The sequence below is a fragment of the Dipodomys merriami genome, unplaced genomic scaffold (assembly GCF_024711535.1).
Source record: "Dipodomys merriami isolate MVZ:Mamm:240054 unplaced genomic scaffold, mDipMer1.0.p SCAF_5, whole genome shotgun sequence".
Classification (NCBI taxonomy): Eukaryota; Metazoa; Chordata; class Mammalia; order Rodentia; family Heteromyidae; genus Dipodomys; species Dipodomys merriami.
The window spans coordinates 17,588,049-17,605,638 of record NW_027206068.1 but is presented as its reverse complement, the minus strand read 5'-3'; the positions used below and the strand labels follow the sequence as shown (position 1 = coordinate 17,605,638).

Genomic DNA, 17,590 nt, shown 5'->3' with positions numbered 1-17,590 from the left:
TTAGGATGTTCTGGTACAACTTATAAAGAAGGTAATGATAACCCCAACCATGCATGCACTGCCTGGTGGCCAGAGGCTTACCTCATCAGTCTCCCCCAGAGGGTGCTTGTCAAAGAGACATTCTGCCATGCCAGATCAGCGGTTTCCATCCAGTGCATGTTGTTGACTTGGTCACCCAATTCCAAGATGGATTTTACCTGCTCACTCAGGTAATGAGTCTCAATGAAGGCCCACAACTGGGGGTCATTTTTGTCAGTGGCCAATTTGTGCAGTTCCAATAGTGACTGATTCATATCCTTTTCCATGTGCAGTGCACACGCCATCAATTTTCAGCCTGCTTTCCCAGATATCACACTCTGGTTTCTAGATATCCTACAGGAAGATGTGGCCACCTCTCTGGTTCTGCAGCTTCATCAGTTTCTCTGCATGTTCTCTCTCTCATGAGACTGGTGAAGAAAGTACTTGGCAAAGTTCTTCAAAGCCACATCATCTCGGTCAAAGTAGTAAGACATGGGCAGGTAGACATAGGAAGAGTAGAGCTCCAGATTGATGTGGTGGTTGATGGTGATCTCTGAGTCCTGGTGGCAGTTGAGGCACACCTGGGAGGAGGATGCAGTCCTCAGGGCAGCAGTTAGGAGAGATGGAATAGCAACAGCTTAGCACTGACCACTGAGGCCTTGGGATCGTCTAAGGACACAGTGAAGAGCTGGCACAAGGTTGGTGGCTTGGAGCAGGTGGCTCAGAATTGTGGTCCAGCACCTAGTTCCCCTCTAGCACTGTTGAAGCTGAAAACCCCAGCAACTCTCAGCAGGGATCATCTGGCCTCCTTGAGGGATTTTTGGCTTTTTTCTCAAGGCTACTTCTCTACCATGTGAGCCATGGCTCCACTTCTGGCTTTATTGGTGTTTACATCAAGATAACAATCTCATACCCTGGCTGGCTTAGAACCAATATCCTCAGATCTTAGCCTCCTGACTTGCTAGAATTACAATGTAAGACACCAGCATTCAGAAATCTTTCTCTTTTTTGGAAAGATAAAGAAACTTCTAGGTAGAGAAAACAGCTGTCTTAACTCGGCCTGGAAGTGTGCAATAGCCGGTAAACTCCAGTAACAGGAACAGAGACCTATGTATGCTCACAGCTGAGGCATGTTACTTACCTACACCCTTTCTGTTAACCATCTTTACAAAAGAGAGAACTCAAGAGAGTTCCAGAAATAAACAGTGCTAGGGTCAATCCACTACCTCATGACTAACAGGAGAACACATTACAGATAGGGTGCTGGTCACCCACACTTTTAAATCCCACTACTTGGGATGCTAGAGTCTGAGGGTGGAGGTTCAAAGGCAGGCCAAGCAAAAAAGTTTGAGACATTCATACCTGCAGTTAATCTGCAGAAAGGCCTGAGTTGGGGTTATGGCTCAAATGACTCCTGCTAGTCATGAGCCACTAAATCCAAGAGAAAGCACAAGACCCTAACTTCAAGCCCAACTCCTGGCATAAGCCAAAGGTAAATCCTATGCCACAATGCTACTGCCTTAGCCCCCTTCTAAGTGTTTCCACCAAGGGTCTCAGAAAGTTGGTCAATATGGAGGAGCTATTTCACCAAGAGACACACTCAGAGGATGAAAGAGAAACTCTTCAAAAAGACAAAGAAGATGATCGACTCCACTTCCAAAACACTTGAGCTGAATCAAAACTTTGGCAAATTAGCAGGGTACAAAAGCAATGGCTTTTCTGGATGCCAACAAGGAGAAGAGTTGGGATGAAATCAGGAAAGCTACTCCTTTTGAATGGCCACACAAAAAATAAAATTCCTAGGAGGTAACTAAGAAGTGAATGACCTCTACAATGAAAACTTTACAAATCTGAAAAAGGAAATCAAAGCAGAAATTAGGACCTGGAAAAACCTCCCATCCTCCTGGATTGGGAGGATTAACACAGTAAAAATGGCAGTATTTCCAAAGGCTAGGTACATATTTGATGTGATACCTATCAATAACCCAACCTAATTTTTCATGGAAATAGAAGAAATAGTCCAAGAAATCACATGGAACAATAAAATACCCTGAATAGCATAAACAATCCTTAACAACAAGAATAGCACTGGAGGAATACCAGTACCAAATTTCTAACTCTACTACAAAGTCATAGCAATCTGGCACAAGAACAGACATGAGGACCAATGGAAGAGCAATGAAGACGCAGAAATGATCATGCAGACCCACAGCCACCTAATCTTTGATAAGGGAGCCAAAAAAATAGAATGTAAGAAAGACAGCCTCTTCAGTAAATGGTGCTGGCAAAATTGGTTAATCACCCTGCAGAAATCTAAACCTAGAGCCTTATATATCACCCTAAACCAGAATCAACTCCAAATGGATCCAAGCCCTCAACGTTAAAGCATACACCATGAAAACATTAGGAGAAACAATAGGAGAAACTCTAGGGCTCCTTGGCACGGGCCAAAATTTTCTTAATAGAGACCCAGAAGCACAACAAATCAAAGAAAGGTTGGAAAAATGGGATTGCATGAAACTGCAGAGCTTCTGCATAGCAAAGGACATAGCTAGCAAAATCAACAGAAAGCCCACCGACTGGGAGAAAATCTTCATTGCCATACTATGGACAAGGGTCTCACATCTAAAATATACTTAGAACTCAAAAAACTAAATCCCCCCACAACAAATTCTTAAAGAGAAACTTCTCTGAAGAGGACATAAGAATGGCCAATAGACACATGAAGAAATGTTCAACTTCTGTAGCAATAAAAGAAGTGCAAATGAAAACAACATTGAGATTCTACCTCACTCTAGTTTGACTGACTATGCTCAAGAAATCTAGTAACAACAGATGCTGGAGAGGTTGTGGCCAACAGGAAACACTACTGTATTGTTGGTGGGAATGTAAACTTGTTCAACCACTTGGGAAAGCAATATGGAGGTTCCTGAAAAGACTCCACATAGCACTTCCGTATGACCCAGCAACCCCACTTCGGGGCATTTACCCAAACAAAGATCACATACAAGGCCATACTAAAGTTACCAGCATGACTATTTTATCACACCATTATTCACCATAGTTAAGCTATGGAACCAACCCAGATGCCCAGGTGTTAGGGGGCAGGTTTATCATACTGAAAGGCTTTTCACCTGAAGTCTGAGCAAGCTTAGCCTACCTGATGACACTGGATCCTCAAAGGACACCTAGTGTGAGGCAAGTGTTGTGCCACCCTTGCTTTAGGGAAACAGAGGCAGCCTCCTGAAGCCCCATTCAGAGGGTCCTAGCCCAGCCGGGTCCGGCTATCCTACACCTCATGGACTCTTACCTGGACTGTGACCCAGACCAGGTCGTGTCAGCCCTGCCTGGCTCCAAAATAAGTTACTGAATTCTAAAGCAGTAGCAAGACCTGGGCCAAGAGCTGACGGACCTGGTGAAGCATGCATTTCCTTGGCCTCCACCTTGCCACTCACCTGCATGCCAGACCTGCCAAACACTGCACTTAAAGAAAGCCAATGCTCCTGTGTGTCACAGGACTGCAGTCTTGCCTGCTGATCACCAGCAGGAGGGTGGTGGCAGGAAAGGCAGGAAGTCTCTGTGCCTACCCTACCTCTTCTGGAGACCCGGCATTACCAAAATAGAGGAGAAGACTGAGAGCAACAGCAGTAGCAGTGGAGGCAGCAATAGTGACAGCATCAAGGCTGAACAGCGGCAACAGCAACAGCAGCAGCAGCAGCAAATACAGTCCCTATGGCTAACACAGAGAAATGACTAGCCCGGTCCCTAAGCAGAAGAGGCACGTGGGCAGCAGGCTCGACTCTTTCCAACCTATGTTATGCAGCACCTGGGTATGGGTCAGAAAGAAGAGGAAGATCAGCTCTGTTTCCCCATGTCCAAAAACATCTGAACACAGTAGAAAGGACTAAGGAGAGGACCAGCAGAGTACCAAGTCCTCCACCCCACCCCACAAGTCCGGCACCTGTCGAACCCTCCCTACCATCGTCTCAACCCACTACATCCTCAACAAATGAGCAACTCAGGGGCTGGATGCGCTGGAAAAAGAATATCACTAGTTATTTTGGAGACAATACTGCTGCTGCAGCCTGCTGCAACTGCTTCCTAAAGAAAGTGCTTCCTCCTGACGGCCTGGAAACAAGTAGGTGGCCACTTTACTGTGTTCTCTGTTTTATCTATAATTCATGGAAGCCCTTTTAGCTCACCCTCTCTCATCTATGGTTACCTGGTGAAAGGGAAGTGTGGAGATACAAACAGAAGAGGGGAGAGGGAGAGGGATCTAAAGGGATAGACTTTCAGAAAGAAGAGCTTGTGACTTGTCATGTGGTCCTGTTCAATTCAGTCCTGAGTTTGCTCTCTTCCTGCAGCTCTAAAGGAGAGGGTGAAAACAAATCGCTGTGGTGCTCACCTGGAACACATGCCATTCAGCCTCACATGCCTGGAGACAAGGGTTCCTTCCTCTGCTCCTACCACCAAGAAACTCCCAGACTTCTTTTCCTTATCTCATATTAGAAATGATTTCTAACATTGTCTCCATTGCTTCTCATCAATCTTATTAAATTGAGATTCTGAAAAGGTGATCATACATGTTTTGAGTTAGGATTCTTCATTTCTGCCCTGGGTACTGATGTTTGATGGGAGTTAGTTCAAGAATGGGACAGAGACACTACTTTGTGGCTCTTACCTGTACGTCGAGCTATTTGGAGGCCAGAGACCTTGGAGGATTGATGCTCAAAGAGAAACAGCACACACACAAGTCCTTTCTCCTATACTGTCCGCACACAGGAGGGATGGAAGGAGGAGCTCCAATTAAGCACAGGCAACTTCAAGGTCCTGAGTTCTAAACACTAAGAAAAGGACAAAGTGACTCCATTAGCAGCATCCAATTAACAGTGTCTCTCAATAAATTTCTGAGATGCTTTCTGATCAGAAATGCAGCCTTGAACTTTTCTCCTATTTTAGGGGTGATGGGTTTTGTTCTGGTTTTCTTTTGTGCAAGTCTTAGAGCTTAGATTCAGGGCCTGCATGCTCTCCTTGAGGTTCTTTTTTGTTTGTTTTTTAGGAACTAAATTTCTTTATTTGAAGAACGGTACAAATTGAAAGAATTAGGATGTTCTGGTACAACTTATAAAGAAGGTAATGAAAACCCCAACCATGCATGCACTGCCTGGTGGCCAGAGGCTTATCTCTCATCAGTCTCCCCCAGAGGGTGCTTGTTGAAGAGACATTCTACCATGCCAGATCAGAGGTTTCCATGCTGTGCAAGTTATTGACATTGTCACCCAATTCCAAGATGGATTTCACCTGCTCACTCAGGTAATGAGTCTCAATGAAGGCCCACAACTGGGGGTCATTTTTGTCAGTGGCTAATTTGTGCAGTTCCAGTAGTGACTGATTCACATCCTTTTCCATGTGCAGTGCACATGCCATCAATTTCAGCCTGCTTTCCCAGACATCACACTCTGGAAGATGTGGCCACCTCTCTGGTTCTGCAGCTTCATCAGTTTCTCTGCATGTTCTCTCTCTCATGAGACTGGTGAAGAAAGTACTTGACAAAGTTCTTCAAAGCCACATCATCTTGGTCAAAGTAGTAAGACATGGGCAGGTTGACATAGGAGGCATAGAGCTCCAGGTTAAAATGTCAGTTGATGGAGTCCTAGGAGTCCTGGTGGCAGTTCAGGTGCACCTGCAAGAGCCATGAGGTCGTCAGGGCAGCAGGGAAGAGAGATGGAGTAGCAGCAGCTTATCTTCAGACTGGCCATAGAGACTGGGGACGGTCTGAGAACGCCGTGAAGAGGTGGCACAAGTTTGATGGCTTGGACAAGGTGGCCCAGAATTGTGGTCCAGCACCAGATTCCCCTAAAGCACTGTTGAAGCAGGAAATCCCAGCAGCTCTCAGCGGGGATCCTCTGGCTGCCTGGAGGGTTTTTTGGCTTTTTTCTCAAGGCTACTTCTGTACCATGCCAGCCATGGCTCTACTTCTGGCTTTATTGGTGTTTACTTCAAGATAATAGTCTCATACCCTGGGTGGCTTAGAACCAATATCCTCAGATCTTAGCATCCTGACTTGCTACAATTACAATGTAAGACACCAGCATTCAGCAATCTTTCTCTTTTTTGGAAGGATAAAGAAACTTCTAGGTAGAGAAAACAGCTGTCCTAATTCGGCCTGGAAGTGTGCAATAGCCGGTAAACTCCAGTAACAGGAACAGAGACCTATGCATGCTCACAGCTCAGGCATGTTACTTACCTACATCCATTCTGTTAATCATCTTTACAAAAGAGAGGACTCAAGAGAGTTCCAGAAATAAACAGTGCTAAGGTCAATCTACTACCTCATGACTAACAGGAGAACACATTATAAATAGGGTGCTAGAGTCTGAGGGTAGAGGTTCAAAGGCAGGCCAAGCAGAAAAGTTTGAGACACTCATATCTGCAGTTATTCTGCAGAAAGGCCTGAGTTGGGGTTACGGCTCAAATGACTTATGCTAGTCATGAGCTACTAAATCCAAGAGAAAGCCCAACTCCTGGCACAAGCCAAAGGAAAATACTATGCCACAAAGCTGCTGCCTCACCCCCTTCTATGTGTTTCAACAAGGGTCTCAGAAGGGTTGCCAAAATGGAGCTATTTCACCAATATACACACTCAGAAGATGAAAGAGAAACTCTTCAGAAAGACAAAGAAACTCTGCAGAAAGACAAAGAAAGCCAAAGAAGCCGATCGACTGCACTTCCAAATTACTCAAGCTGATTCAAAACTTTGGCAAAATAGCAGGGTATAAAAGCAATGGCTTTTCTGTATGCCACAATGAGAAGTGTTTAGATAAAATCAGCAAAGCTACTCCTTTTGTAATAGGCCCACAAAAAAAAAAAATTCCTAGAAAATAACTAAGAAGTGAACGACCTCTACAATGGAAACTTTAGAAACCTGAAAAAGGAAATCAAAGTAGAAATTAGGACCTGGAAAAACCTCCCATTCACCTGGATTGTGAAGATTAACATGGTGAAAATGGCAATATTTGCAAAGGCTAGGTATATATTTGATGTGATACCTATTAATAACCCAACCTAATTTTTCATGGAAATAGAAGAACTAGTCCAAGAAATCATATGAAACAATAAAAGACCCTGAATAGCACAAACAATCCTTAGCAACAAGAACAGCACTGGAGGAATACCAGTACCAAATTTCTAACTCTACTACAAAGCCATAGTAAGCAAAACAGCTTGGTACTGGCACAAGAACAGACATGAGGACCAATGGAATAGAAATGAAGACACAAAAATGAACATGCAGACCCATAGCCACTTAATCTATGATCAGGGAGCCTAAAAAATAGAAGAAATACAGCCTCTTCAGCAAATGGTGCTGGTAATTTTGATTAAACACCTGTATAAGATTAAAGATAGACCTTTATATATCACCCTGCAGCAGAATCTACTACAAATGGATCAAAGACATCAAAGTCAACGCAGACACCCTGAAAACATTACAGGAAGCAATAGTAGAAGCTCTAGGGCTGCTTGGAACACACCCAAATATTCTTAATAAGAACACAGAAATACAACAAATCAAAGAAAGGTTGGGCAAATGGGATTGCATGAAACTACAGAGATTCTTCATGGCAAACTACATAGCTACCAAGATCAATAGGAAGCCCACGGATTAGGAGAAATCTTCACTAGCCACATAACGGACAAGATCTCATATCTAAAATATACTTAGGACTCAAAAAATTAAATCCACCTCAAGAAATCCTCAAAGAAACAACTGTCCAATAAATAAGTGGGCTAAAGACTTAAAAGGAAACTTCTCTGAAGAGGAAATAAGAATGACCAAAAGACACGTGAAATGCTCAACCTCTTTATCCATAAATGAAATGCATGTAAAGCAACATTGAGATTCCACCTCACCTTAGTTACAATGACTATGATGAAGAAATCTAGTAACAACAGATGCTGGAGAGGATGTGGCCAGAAGGGAACCCTATTGCATTGTTGTTGGGAGTGTAAACTAGTTCAACCACTTTGGAAAGCAGTATGGATAACCCCTGTTTTCACTGTATTTGATGTTGGTTTAATTTGTGGAGGGAAGGGCAAAAACAAATCGTTGAACTAGGGATACTGGTGGACCCATTGCAGCAATGAGATGTACAAGTTGTTATGTTGAAAAACGAACTTTACAACTTTTGTGGGGGGGGGGTGGACCGGGGGGGGGGGAAGTGGGGGGAGGATGAGAAGGGATGGGAAGGAGAAACAAAGAGGAAGCAACAATGCTTGATAAGAAATGAACTCATTATCTTGCCCATGTAATTATAACTCCACTGTACGGTATTTTCACAATAAAATTTTTTAAAAAGGCTCCACATAGAGCCCTATGACCCAGCAACCCCACTTTGGGGCATTTACTCAAATGATCACAAAGAAGACTGTACTAAATTCAGTAACAGCACAACTATGTTTTGCACAGCATTACTCACCATAGCTAAGATATGGAACCTATGCAGATGCCCCTCAGCAGATACATATATATGTATACACACAATGGAAGTCTATGCCTCCATCAGAAAGAATGACATCACCCAATTTTTTGGAAATGGAAAGATTTGGAAAAAATTATATTAAGTGAAGTAAGCCAGGTCCAAAGAAACATAGGTCCCATGGTTTCCCTTCTTTGCAATAACTAGTTTATGACTAGGACAAGCAGAAAACCTCAAAAGCTATGTACATATGACCATATACGACGATGTTAAACCCCAAGATAGGAACACAAGTGTTTTTTTCTTTCTTGCTATTGTTTAAGGTATTTACAATGTACTATGTGATTTTTTTGTTTCTTTGGTATGTTCTTCCCCCATGGTATAACCCGTTTTCATTATAGTTGATGTTGGTTCCTTGCATCTTGTATATATATTTTTCTAATTTCAGAGGGAAAAGGAAATAGCAAAATGCTTAAATAGGGATTCAGGTTGACCCACTCTAACAATGAGATATACAAAACCCCATGTTGAAAATGAACTTTACACCTTTGCGGGGGGCAGGGGTGGGATGAACTTGGGGAGGGAGGGAGGGAAGAGATGGTAGTGGAAAAAGAAAGGAGTAACAATGCTCAAGAAGAAATGTACTCATTACTTTACTCATGTAACTGTAACCCTTCTGTACAGTGTTTTTAAATTTTTTTTTTAAATATCAAAAAAAGAAAACAAGCAGAGGTTTGTGAGGAAGGTATTTTTTTGATTCATAAGAAAATATTTATAGATTAAATAAGAGCATACTGTCCTGACCCTAGTGATAAGTAAAGATGGCCTAAGACCTAACTGCATTGTGCCTGGTAAGCCCAACTTACAGGTCAGTAATGGGCAATTCTTCTCTGCACCTCAGATTCTGCAATTTAATGTTGCTTTCTCTATCTCTTAGGGAGAAGGGTATTCGTATCTTTTGTGTATTCTACCAAACTTGTAGATTATCCTGGGCGTTGTGTTCCTTGTCCTAATAGTAATTCTATCAAACAAGAAATATGGGAGGTGGGCTAGGAAGGTGGCTCAGTGGTAGAATGCTTGCCTTGTATGCATGAGGCCCTGGATTCAATTCCTCAGCACCACATAAGAAGAAAAAGCCCAAAGTGAAGCTGTGGCTCCAGTGGTAGAGTGCTCACATTGAGCTGAAGAACTGCCGGACAGTGCCCAACTCCAGAGCTCAAGCCCCACGACCAACCCCAAAACAAACAAACAAACAAACAAACAAACAAATAAAAGAGGAGTTTCCACCCTCTGGTGTGTAAGTTATTTCTTCAATATTTTTTTCTTGTACTGGTCCTAGGGTACAAGGTCCTAGGGTACAGAACCTGGGTCCTGTTCCTGAGCTCTGCCATTAGAGACACAGCTCTACTACAAGCGTTTTGCTGATTAACCAAGCATAAGAATCTTACAGATGGGTAGGGACAAAAAAACTAGGTTCCTCACATCTCAAACTAGGATTACAGGTATGAAGCACACAGCTTTGAGTGTGTGGCTCTCCAAATTTTTATAACTTTCATTGTCAGCAGCCTTTCCCTCCTTGGTGAGCTTTATTACTAGGTCCTTCATTTCATTGAATTTGACAGGCTCTGTGGTGGCCCTTTCACATCTTTCTAACAAAGGAGCTTGTGATCTCCAGCTCATATGATGGAGTACCTGGAGCCATCAGGGTACAGCTAAGAGTCCCAATTTGGGTTTCTATCATGGATGGAATCAGCCACCAGTCTCCATGTAGGAGACAAGGAATGGCATGAGGCATTAGTGTTTTTCTTAGCCTTGGGCTGAATTTGATATTTCTCCCCTTTAAAAAAGTAGGTAAGAGGATACAATGTTTCTATCTGAAGCCCTAGGGAAGAGTGAGATATTCAAATGGCCTAGGAAATCAAGAGGAGCTTGATTGTAGAAACAGCATGTCTGACTTGTCTTTGTGAATTTATCCCACCCACTTTCCTCTCCAGCCTGCAAAATGTTTCAAATCCCTCAGAGCCCAGAAAAAAAAAAAAAGGCTGATTTGGGCAAGCTGACAAGAAAAAAGATGCAATGTCAGTTAAGAAGGAAAATAGTTTTAAAGAGCCAGAGTCAGAATCCCTGAAAAAAAAAAGTATTTTAAAACTGAATTTCTAAAAGGAGCCTTCATTCTTGGAGTATGTTTATTTTCCCTTCAAGCTTGGAAGATCTTCCAAAGGAAGTTAAAGGCCAAAATACTTCCCACTAGGAATAGTAGACATTGGCTTGCCAAGTGTAGACTCTGCTAACTCATTAGGTCTTAGGCTTGGAAGTTGTCACAAAAATACTGTCACTTTTCCCTTGGGATATGGTTTCCAGTTGCAAAGACTTAAGTGTTTGAAGATGTTAAGTTGTACTCCAGTAATACTTTATGAATGCTAATAGTAAAGAACAAAAACAAGGATTATTATTTTCTTTCAAAACATATCTTTTTGAAATGGTAGTGAAGGCTATATGGTTAAAAATCTAACTTTTGAAAAAATTCATAATGCAATGAGAAAAGGAAAAGTTGATGTTAACTTTTAGAATTATGCACCCAGATTATATGCTGAAATATTTGTAGCTATCTGTACCTCGATATTCCCCTCAAAACATCTGGAACCAATAAATTTTCCATTTTTTCCATATCTCCTTTCATGGAAAGAATGGTGGCATACACATTGCACACTTTTCAACAAGGAATTTAAAGAAAAACATTTTGTTCTTCAAACAAGGGCACAACATTAGATGATAGTCCAGAAGCAATTACTACAGGAGGAGGGAAGGAAACAGAACATGAACATGAAGGATTCTGCTGATCTGACTTGTAGCACACATAGATCTGGAGGGAGGGGAGCGGCGGCTCCTAGGTGTGTTCTCCCAGGCCACAGGCTTATCATTGCTTGGCACCCTGCTAAGGGTACTGTCACATTTCCCTAGATTTCTAAGGGCAGGTGGTAAAGTTCCAAATTACTGGCTTTCAGATGACTAGGATCCACTGTAACATGATCACTGATCCCCAGGGTTGTATCCTTTTACTTTTCTTTTTTTTTTTTTTTTTTTTTTTGTTTTGCTGGGGGCATGGTGACAGAGCCCGATGTGCAGGTACAATGCTTGAATTCATGCTTACTCTGCTTTCTTGCTTATGGCTGGAGCTCTGCCACCTGAAGCTCAGCATTTTTGCTGGTTAACTGGAGATGTCATCTCTCGGTCTTTTGTGCCTGGGTTGGCCTCTAACAGCCAGCCCCTACATCGCAGCTTCCTGAGTTGCAAGAATTTCAGGTATCAGTGACCAGTGCCAGCACTACAGTTCAAAATATGTTCTGTTTTTTCCCTGAGACCAAAGCCTATCTTCTAAATATTGTTTTTAAAGACTCCATTTAGCCAATCATGATGGCATAATGCTTATGATCCAAGCACCTGGGAGGCAGAGGCAGGAGGATCACTACTTTGAGGGTAGCCTGGTATACTATATATTTAGATATTTACTATCTAAAATAGTAAATACTAAAAAATCTAAGTTCCCAACTACACAGGTCCTTCTACCCACTGTTCAACAACTAATAAATGTCTCAACATCAACCATAAAATCTGATTGTTCCCTATTTCTACTAAATGCCACAGGTTTTTTTCCCCAAATAACAGTGGCCCACAAAGCTCTGGAATAGATGATATGAGAACATAAATAAAAGTAAATGAGATCTTCTTAGCCTTTGAGATTCATAACTTGGACAGGGAAACAGACACTTGTAGCCATAACAGAAACACAGAAGGGGTAAAAAGCATATTTCAAATACATGCCAATACAGAGACTTATGCTATGCCTTGTGAGACACAGACTAGTAGACAATGGGTGAGTAAGTGAACAGATTCTCTAAATTCTTCTAAGGGAGCCTAGGATTTCTTCACGGAGAGGGGGCATTTGATCGACTAGAAAGAAATTGCGGGGGGGGGAGCAACAATTTAACAGATAGAAGAAACAAGTCAAGAAGAAGCTGAGAAAAAATATTTTCAGTGTGTTTAGAGTATATATGTGAGTGCATGTGAGTGTATGTGTGAGCTATGTGAGTGTATGTGTGAGGAATGTGGGTGTGTGAGATGTGTGAGGGTATTATGAATGCATGGTATAGAGGGTGTCTGAGTGGGAGGAGGGGTGTTGTTGGTACCAGCGAATAAAGGAGAATGCAGAAGAAGCTTGGATGAGAAAATCAGAAATTAGCATATGCACAGTAGGAAATACAAGTTCCATCAGCAGGGATCACCTGGCATCATCAGATGTGGAGCTCAGCCTAACCTGATTGCAATGACAGAATCTCAAGGGACAAGCACAGACTGACTCAGAGAAGACAATGGGCTGTATTCCAGAAGAGTAGTGGAAGTTGCCATACCATACTAAGGGAAAATTCTGAAGAAAGCAAAGAAAAGGGAGCTCAGGAGCCCACAGAATTAGCTTACAGACATTGTAAGAGGTGACACAGTAAAACTCTTGGGACCTGCAGCAAAAGCCACATCCCTCCTAGGAGGTGATCCCAGGTCCAGGATGCAATGCCTTGAATGTCACCTATGGCACCATTCAGAAGAACAGATTTCAGTCAACCATTTGTGTTTTCCTGCCTATCAAACACAAAGTAGTTGGTCCCTTGATTTTTTTTTTAGCTTTATTTGATTCCTTCAGAAATTGATCAAGAACTGGCCTTTCTTTCTTGTGGACTGAGGGAATATAGCAGATGTGCTAATGTATACATGACTGTTATATAATACTATATTATACCTACAGGAAAACATCATACAGATTTTAGACTTATAGATTTTCATTGAAGCATTTTTATATTGATTTTATGGAAAGTTAAAAGATTTCTTTAAGGATTTGTTATTGGGGTATTCAAATTTTTGAGTTCCAATAAATAAGTGGGCTAAAGACTTAAAGAGAAACTTCTCTGAAGAGGAAAGAAGGATGGCCAATAGACACATGAAGAAATGCTCAACCTCCCTAGCCATAAAAGAAATGCAAATCAAAACAACATTGAGATACCACATCACCCCAGTTAGAATGGCTAAAATCAAGAACTCTAATAACAACAGATGCTGGAGGGGATGTGGACAGAAGGGAACCTTACTGCATTGTTGGTGGGAGTGTAAACTTGTTCAGCCACTTTGGAAAGTAGTATGGAGGTTCCTCAAAAAACTCCACATAGAGCTCCCCTATGACCCAGCAATCCCACTTTTGGGCATTTACCCAAATGTTTACAAACAAGACCACACTAAAGCTACCAGCACAACTATGTTTATTGTAGCACTATTTACTATAGCTAAGATATGGAACCAACCCAGATGCCCCTCAGTAGATGAATGAATCAAGAAAATGTGGTATATATAAACAATGGAATTTTATGCCTCCATCAGAAAGAATGACATTGCCCCATTTGTTAGGAAATGGAAGGACTTGGAAAAAATTATATTAAGTGAAGTAAGCCAGGCCCAAAGAAACATAGGTCCCATGGTTTCCCTTATTTGCAATAACTAGTATATGTCTGCAACAAGCAGAAAAGTTCAGATAAGTTGATGTTAGGCGAAATGAGCCCCAAGATAAGGACTCAAATGTTTTTTTTTTCTTTCATACGATTGTTTCTAACACAGTTATAAGATGATTTGTTTGTTGCTTTGTATGTCCCTCCCCCACAGTATAACCCCTGCTTTCAATGTATTTGATGTTGGTATAATTTGTGGAGGCACAGGGGAAAAACAAATCATTTAAATAGGGATACCGGTGGACCCATTGCAACAATGAGACATAGAAGTCATTATGTCGAAAAGGAACTTAACAACTTTGGCCCAGGGGAGGGGGGCGGGGAGGATAGGTGGGTGGGAGGGGAGGACAGGAAGGGATGGGAAGGGGAAACAAAGGAGGAGGCTACAATGCTTGATAAGAAATGTACTCATTATCTTGCCCATATAATTGTAATCCCTCTGTACAGTATTTTCACAAAAAAAACAAAAATATATAAAAAAAGATTTCTTTAAGAAGTCTTCTATAAAAAAATTAAAAATTAAAAAAAAGAAGTCTTCTAATTGAAGAGCCATTTGATAATCATTCTATATACCTGGAATCAAAACTGTTACAGATCTTTAATATGGGAGATAAAGGGTAGGAAAACAATTCACATAATCACTGATTATGTGATTCCCAGGGGTAAATATAATCGTGTTGTATTTTGGTCAGTGATAGACTGCATCTGCTATATCAGTCCTCTAACTTAGTGATGTGACACTTCTCTTCATTCATGGAAGTACACTCCAGGATGTTCCCACAATGACAAAACCACTGAAGGATGCATGCTTTTCAAACTATTTCCTCATGAAGCTGCATGTGATATATATAATCTTCATGGTCTCTAGATCTCTTGTTCCATATTTATGGTACTCCACACATGAGTTCTCATTCAGTAACTCTGTAAAACTGGTCTTAAAGTTGCAGAAGCCCTTATTTGTATAGCAATACATCATAGAACTTCATCCCTTTTTGCAGAAGGCAGAACAACATAATGAAGGAAAGAACTTAAGTGTTAGACCAAGCTGTGTCAAATATAGAATGACATTACTATTTGATGACTCAGATGGACAAAGCCTTTGGAGAAGAATCCCCAGCATCCTCACCTCTATCATTCCGTATTTGTTATCCACAGAGGTTTAATCCCCATAGAATGTCTTTATGTTATAGGAAGCATTTAATTTAAATTTTGGGATGGACAAATTCAAGCATGCATACCTCAATCCTCATTGATCCAAAAGGGAATAACAAAACTCAGCTATCCCATCAAATGTGTATTGTTTTATAAATGTGGGTAGCGGGGCAGGGATCATAGCTGTTGCTATCCTCTTTTGTGTAGTAGTAGTTCTTACTAATTCCAATGATGTGATTTCAGTTGCCTTTACTGGCCATCCAAAAGCCATTCATTGCATGGCTTAGCATTTACTCTGCAGACTCAAACTAAAGCTCGGCCAGACGCCACTCTACAGCTTTCCTATGTCTTAAATCCAGCCAGTCCCAGGATTGCTATTGGAACAGACAACTGTCTCATAAGTGCTCCTACACACCCTTTCTTGAGCCATGTCTGTTGAGTGAGATAAATGTTTGTAAAAATATCAAAACAACACAGCTCCCTTCTTCAGAACCCATCCTACAGCACTTTTCACCCACATAGGCGCACTTCCTCAAAATATTCGTGAAATTCTCTGTGTGTGTGTTGATCCTGCGTGTGCTGATCCCAGGCCTGACCTAAGGGCTTGGGCACTCTTCCTGAGCTTTTATGCTCAAGGATCGCACTCTACCACTTGAGCCACAACTCCATTTCTGACAATGCTGGCAGTTAAAAACTAGCAATAAGTGTCTCACGGACTTTCCTTCCAGGCTGGCTTTGAACTGCAATCCTCAGATCTCAGCCTTCTAAGTAGGTAGGGTTACAAGCATGAGCCACTGGTGTCCCACAACTGTGGGATTTTTAGAAGCACAGCAACACTTTCAACTTTTTCATTTGCTAGTACAGTATATTCCATAAATTCACATTTATGGTGTTCTTAATTTCTCACACAAAATAAGCATACGGCTAAAGCTTAGATTCTCAGTATAGGAAATAAAATATATACAACTTTATAATAATGTATTTGCAGTCATGTGGATAATTTTCTATTTCAAAGACTCCAAAGGTTTGGTATTACGATAATTTGCTCTTCTTTATTTTCATAACATAAAAGCATGTAGTTCTCGGACAGGCACTGGTGGTTCATGCCTACAATCCTAGCTTCTCATGAGGCTCACATCTGGAGGATCATGGTTCAAAAGCAAATTTGGGTAGAAAAGTCTGTAAGGCTCTGATCTCCAATTAACTAGAGGTGTGACTCAAGTAGTAGAATGCTAGCTGAGCAAGGAAGCCAAGCAAGTGTGAGGCTTTCAGTTCAATCCCAGGTATCAGGGAGTGAAAAACAAAACAAAACACAACACAACAAACTACCCAAAAAAAACACAAACAGGCCTTCCATTCTCCAAGAGTTCCAAGTCAATTTAATCCCACTATTTTAACATAGAAACAAGAGAAATAAAGGCTGATAAGTTCTAAGACTATAACAAGAATTTTCACATTGCAGAAGGTGCAGTGATTGCAGCAAGATGACAGCACACACTTGCTGGACTACATGAGCAATACATATGCAGGTCAAAGTCAGGCGAGTGGATGTCTAAGTGACAGGTCTGAGAGCAAAAGGCACAGAAGTCACCTACACCAATGTCCTGAGTCTAATTTGGAACTTAGTGTCTGGGCACATTAGATAAATGGTCATTTGCAGTGAGAATCAGAAGATGCAGAGAGTGAACAAATGGGAACTTGGCCACTACTGGATGTCAAACACATGTGGCCCAATAAAATTCTGTTTTCACAAAAGCAAATGAAAGTCTTTGCAGAAAACTCTTTCAAAAAAACAAAAGAAAAACATCTGGGCACCACTGGCTCATGTCTGTAATCCTAGCTAATCAGGACTCTGAGTTCTGAGAATCATGGTTCAAAGCCAGCCCAGGCAGGAAAATCTGTGAGACTTTTACCTCCACTTCACCACCAGAAATCCAGAAATGGCACTGTAGCTCCACTGGTAGAGTGCTCTCCTTGAGCCGAAGAGCTCAGGGACAGCGCTCAAGCCCAGAGTTCAAGATGCCCAACCAACAAAAAAGAAGAAAAAAAAGGAGCACTCCAAACTCTCTTTTCCCTTTCGTGAAAAAATATTTTAATTTTCTTTAAGTAATTGGACAAAGGAGTTGACATTCATTGAAGCAGTTTATGAATACAGTGAATCTTGATCAAGGTTACCCCTTTCAACATTCTCACCAGCCCCTTCCTACCCAACCCTTTCCTTACTTATCTTAATTTTAGGTTATATAATACATTTTTTGACATTTAGCAAAGCAGTTTATATGTATAATGCATCTTAATCTCTATTATCACATCAAAATCTTTACCCTGCATTTAGGCACCCCTTCCCTCATATTTTTCAATTCTGTTATATATACTAGAGATTCTTGCCTGAAT

The 17,590-nt window shown here is 41.4% G+C and overlaps 2 pseudogenes; both read right to left on the bottom strand.

The window, feature by feature from the left end:
- LOC138810013 (ferritin heavy chain pseudogene) overlaps positions 1-17,590 on the bottom strand; it is a 79,796-nt pseudogene continuing 62,206 nt past the window's right edge.
- Positions 5,198-16,301, bottom strand: LOC138810012 (ferritin heavy chain pseudogene; annotated as a pseudogene).